Source organism: Cydia splendana, chromosome 3 (genome assembly GCF_910591565.1).
Source record: "Cydia splendana chromosome 3, ilCydSple1.2, whole genome shotgun sequence".
Classification (NCBI taxonomy): domain Eukaryota; kingdom Metazoa; phylum Arthropoda; class Insecta; order Lepidoptera; family Tortricidae; genus Cydia; species Cydia splendana.
In genome coordinates this window covers 23,488,099-23,494,098 of record NC_085962.1, presented here as the reverse complement: position 1 = coordinate 23,494,098, position 6,000 = coordinate 23,488,099, and the positions used below count along the sequence as shown (strand labels likewise).

The window sequence follows — 6,000 nt, the reverse complement described above, 5'->3', positions numbered from 1 at the left end:
ACGCAGTTTTAAGCAGTAACGAGAAGAATATACCAAACAGGGGAGGCGCCTTGCCGAACACCTCGACGCATAGAGAACGGGTCAGACACGGTACCGTCGAATACCACTGCACCTTGCATACCCACGTGCAACGACTTCACAAAGACTCAATAGTTTTGGGGGGCATCGAATGTGTTCTAGTACGGAGTAAAGCCCTTCCCTACTGACGGTGTCGAAGGCCTTATTCAGGTCAACGAACGCAACAACAAGGGGTGTTCTCTGCTCTCTACACTTTTCTTGAATCTGCCGAAGTGTAAAGATCATATCCGTTGTAGACTGGGCACGGAATCCACACTGGCTTTCGGGATATACGCGATTGGCAAGTTGCTGTAGCCGTGAAAGAACTACCCGACCGAATAACTTGCCCACAATACTAAGGAGGGAAATGCCCCGGTAATTGTTGCAATCACCGCGGTCTCCCTTTCCTTTGTACAGTGTGATGATGTCAGCATCACGCATATCCTGTGGGAACATGCCTTTCTCCCAATATTCCAACAACATACTATGCAGAATTGGGCCCACACACTCGAGTTTTATGATGTCTGCTTGAGTACCATCACTGCCAGGACTCTTTCCGCGTTTCAGCTGCTTCACAGCCTTATGAAATTCCTCTATAGAAAGTGGCGCTTCTAGTTCGACCCATGTTGCTAACTAGTAGTTCAAAATGATAACCCTATATTTTATCTGCAGCAGCGGAAAGCCTACGTCCCTACGCCGTGTAGCACTAGTTACTTATTCGTAGCACTATATCTTCATGTTTATTATTAGTGTCCGACCGAAACATGTTTTTTTGCCGAAACCGAAACCGAAACCGAATGTTCGGCTTTGGCTCTAGTTTCGGCCGAAACCGAAACCGAAACCGAACCTTTTGTAGACTTGTTAAAATCGTTGAAAAAATGTCATAAAACTGCTGTTACACACATATTAAGGGGCTGTCAACTCAACACCCAATGTCCTTGAAATTGATGTTGCTTAATTAAGCAGTTTTTTAAGAAAATTACTAGAGTTAGACCAAGATAATTCTGCAACGATTTTGATAACACACGGAGTGCAAGTGTTATTTTAAACGTCAAAACTTCTATGAAATTATGACGTATAAATATCATTTGCACTAGTTGTACTGCGTATGCTATCAAAATAATTGCAGAATTTTCTTAGTCTAACTCTATTCATTCACCAGTCAAGCTAACATGTAGATACAGGGTCAAGCAAAAACGCGAGCGCAGCGAGCGCGAAATTTTTTGTTGAAATATAGCAAGGCCGGGAACCGATCTTCACCTGGGCCTAAAAGTCCGAAGTGCCCCAGTGAGGCGAACTTTCACGTCAAAGCCGTGCTTCAGGCTTCAGGATAAGTAGTTGAGCACAGACTCCAACCAATGTTCATTGTATTAAAAAGCGAGATATTTCCTTGGGCGCTGGTGGCCTAGCGGTAAGAGCGTGCGACTTTCATTCCGAAGGTCGCAGGTATAAGCCCCGGCTCGTACCAATGAGTTTTCCGGAACTTATAGGTATACGAAATATCATTTGATATTTACTATTTGCTTTTCGGTGAAGGAAAAACATCGTGAGGAAGCCGGACTAGTCCCGATAAGGCCTAGTTTACTCTCTGGGTTCGAAGGTTAGTCTGACTGATGGCAGTCGCTTTCGTAAAAACTAATGACTACGCCAAATCTTGGGATTAGTTGTCAATTGGACCCCAAGCTCCCATGAGCCGTGGCAAAATTTCCGGGATTACGCGAGGAAGATGATGAGTTTTCTTATTATTCCTTTGCCCAGGCCCAGTAACATGCGACAGTGCTATCTCATTTACTCCGATACAATTAGACAGTATGCGCGTTATAGGTATTAACAGCCTCTTAAGACTGCGTCTAGTGGCGCCCTCATAAGTGGAATTGTGTTTTGATAATAAACCAATTAATTTCTGTACCTATACATGAATCAGTATATGTAGGTACATATTAATATTGTTGTCTTGTACTTATTCCCCAACTTTTGGTCTTTGTCACATAGTTTAGTTTCATAGTACTAAGTACCATTCCGTAAGTTTCGGCCCGGCCGAAAGGTTCGGCCGTTTTTTGGCCGAAACCGAAACTACAGCCGAAACATGATTTTTTGGCCGAAACTGGCCGAAACCGAAACCGAAACCGAACCTTCGGTCGGACACTATTTATTATACAATAGCAACAACCGCGCACAACTTATATTAGTAGGTACCTCATAAGCTTTTCGTACGAGTATATTTTACTAACGCAGGTAGGTAACGTGCAGTTCTAAATACCTATTATACTTATACATCGAACGAACCGAAATTTCTAGATAGAAGTAGATGAAAACCCAACTTAAGTTTGATATGGCTTATGTTATGGCCCTTACGAGTATGGGCAAGACGACAATTTACTTATATCTATAGGTGATTACTTGAAATACATAGGAATATAATTAGTATATTTCAATCATTTAATAAAGCAGCTATTTATGTACAATTGTACAAGCGTATGCAGTTATTTAGTGAGCAAATGAAATCATCTCCACAAAAATAATTCTTGTGTATTGTATTCCTAATAGAGAAGATTAATGATCCCATTACATTAAAACAAGTTGTTTACAATAAATCATAAAATTACGTAAATTAGTGTGTGTAATTGTGTAAGTACATAATTATACTGTAGATACCTCTCAGCGCTAATAACTTTTTTATATTTATTAGAACTATCTAAAGATAAGTAGGCAATTCTGTTTTATGTAATAATCTTAAACAAAACCGTGAGTGAGCTATGATTTTAATTAGCTTTTGAAACTGTAGAAGTAACTTTATGTTGTGGGGTATAAGGCAGTCTTCACACTAGAAGCGGATATTGCGGACAATGCGGACCAACCGCACACCGCTCCGGTGTGCGAGAAGGACAACACTGCACGCAGTTTTAAAATAAGGCTGTCCCATTTCAAAACCTAGTAAGGGACAAATTTCTCAAAAAGAGTTTTTTATGTTGTGCAAGACTAGGTGGGTCCAAATAACATAAAAAACTCATTTTGAGAAATTTGTCCCTTACTAGGTTTTGAAATGGGACAGCCCTAAAAATGCACTGCGTGTGGTGTGCTATGAAAACCTTTGCAGACTTGCATTGGTCTAACTCCATTACATACTTTATTCTGTGGGCGAGTATCGACGGGTCGCCGCGGGAGAGCTCGGCTATAATAATATTACGCGCGTTATTACCGCGTTACGACGCAACGGGGGTATTACGTGTTGCGATCGATGTTTACGTTCCCCGTATGGCTTTATTAAGCGCCGGTTTACGTTATTTACCTAATTAAGGGACTTTTAATTAAATATTGCAGTGGTTGGTTATGTTACTTATGTTACAGGCAGTGACGGTAAGATCCCTTTAGTTAATGTTACGGAGTCACAAAAATTAAAGCGTAGCTCTTTGAAATTTTGAAAATATCAAAGATCTAAACTAGAAGCACTTTCTAATGTAGGTAAGTCAGATTGATAAGGGTTGCATTAGGTACCGTAAGTGTTGCCAAAATAAGTATGAAAAGTTTCATTACCTCGCTTTTCAAGTTATCGCAAAATATTAAAGTGTTAAATAAATTCCTGAAATCAGTAAGTATTTAATGAGTGAAGATGACGTAATATTGATCATAATCAAGTAGTAAATAAAATACCTACGTCTACAATAAAAACTGTCTGCCTAATGATTTGTTCACTGATACTCCCCAGAAAATAGCACATAATTACCCTAACGCTTGCTGCTAAACAATCAATCTTTTTTACTCCCGATTCGATTTAGAACTGGTTAAGACGTAGATAGTTAGTGTAAGCAAATCTGGAGTAGATAATTTATTCTAATTTTTGCACAATCTAAAACTTAAATTAGGGTTAACAAATGACCTTTAAATTAGAATCAGAAAGTTTCCAGATTAGAGATTACTAGAACCGATGGTCGCTGGGGCAGTGATGTTCGGCAGTAAAAAGACGAGACGACCTGCGAGTTGGCCGACGATCTGTCAAGATTGCACTGGACAGAACTTCCTCCTCCTCATATTTTTTGTTCCCTTCTCATAAATTTTTTTTCGTGGCTTTACGCACCTTCGAGCAACACGGAAGGGAGGCGGAATTCGCACTATTTCCCCTCTGCCGAGGTACAAGATTAGCGCGTCAATCTAATCTAGCGCGGGTAATAAAACTAGTTGCACTTGGATTTTTCACTAGACCGAGTCCAGACGCGCGCGTGAACACTGCTGCACAAAAATGCCTGTTTGCTCGGTTTTTTGTTATAAAAAGAGGTCGGGGACATCAAATTTACAAAAAGAAAGTGTTACATTTCACATGTAATTTTTTTTTTTACATATCATACGTTTAATTACATTCAAACACAATTATTATATTTTAGTCTCATGTAATTGTTGGATTTATCGATTTTGCTCGCTCAGTACAAATTGCGGATCGGTCGAGCGACAAATCCGACTTCTCATCTCTCAGAATACAATAACATACTTCAACGAAAATGTGTTAGTGTGCGTGTTTTGACACTTGTCACTCGTCCGTACACAAAAAGAGATCGAGGTTTGCAAGATTTGTCTTTGACGTGTGTCATTTTCTATGTATTTGTGTCGTCATTACAGATTGGATTTTGTATGTAAGTGTGTGAGAAGTGCGACTGTGTGCACCTTTCCCCCCGCGAAAAATGGCAGAAAGATTTGTACGGTGAGATATCGCTTGGGCCCCTCCCTTCCGATGTGTCGGAAGCCGGTGTTGCTCGAAGTTACGCACCCTCTAATATCAGGTGATGATGATGATGATGATGGTGATAGGCGTATAAAAATAATATTTGTACAAATAAAGACACTCAAACCAAGTGTGACTTTGTTTCGATCTAAACTAAAGTTAACGATCGTTAATTCAAATAATATTCTACACCAATTAAAAAGAGCCGTTCCTGATTAAGCCGACTAGAATTGAATCGAGACTGTTCATAAATGACCAATAACGGTCTCGCGTCCACACATGGACCGAAATAAAGTGCAGACTAAACATAACTTTGTACGAGTGTCCACACGTGCGCCGTCGATCAGGACAAGCGTACACTATTGCAATACTACACAGTTGCAATATTCATTGTATAATCATAATATTACAAAAATTAAAACTCATTCTAAAATATATTCTGTAAGTAGGCCTCATGGGCTCTTTCACAAGTATTAATTCAATACAACATAAACAGTGACATCATTATAATATAGTGTCATGAAAAATACATAACAATTTAAAAATACAACAGCTAATAAATTATTACTACAATATAACAGAGATATGTCGTATAGCATCTACGGTTAATAATAGGTACATTTAATTTGGAGATGTAAAAAGTCCCCATTGTCCCTTCTCCTTCTGGGCTCTACTTTGTCTACATTTGATTCTGACGCGTGTAGCTATCCGATAAACTGCGGCTGGCTGTACTTACCTACCAACCTTACGTACCAAAGTTGCAATGCAACATGTAAGCCCAGAGGCCAATTCGCACTTCGAAAATCTTATCTTAACCTGTTGTCGTTCTGTTAATGATGGCATCTTACTCGCATTAATTGTATTAAGTGCGGGCGAGATGCACAGATGTTTATTACAGATCAAGATGAGTTTGAAAGCGTGCACTTATTGGTTGGCGTGAGATGCCAGGGCTGGACCGCAAAAATTTAATTGCACGCCCTTATTTGCTTAGATGCCCGAAATTTGCAACATTGATGTTCGCGGTAGTCCCCCGATCACACGACTTAAGGTCGTATCAAAACAACATGAAAACCATATCAAGTTGTTAAAACAGAGTCGGCCCCCTGCGTCGAAATAATCGAATTCTCGGAATCGGGTTAATTCAGTTTGTGACGTCACCGCCGCGTCCGCCGCCGCCCGCGGCGACGCTTCCTGATGCGATGGAATAACTCGAGTTATTCAATTATTTA

The 6,000-nt window shown here is 40.0% G+C and overlaps 1 long non-coding RNA gene across 1 annotated transcript in view; it reads right to left on the bottom strand.

Annotated features, from left to right (window-relative positions):
* Positions 1–1,791: 1,791 nt before the first annotated feature.
* LOC134789411 (uncharacterized) overlaps positions 1,792–6,000 on the bottom strand; it is a 550,672-nt gene continuing 546,463 nt past the window's right edge. Inside the window, exon 2 of the long non-coding RNA XR_010144056.1 lies at positions 1,792–1,907. This is a non-coding gene — a long non-coding RNA (uncharacterized LOC134789411). The remainder of the gene's footprint in view (positions 1,908–6,000) is intronic.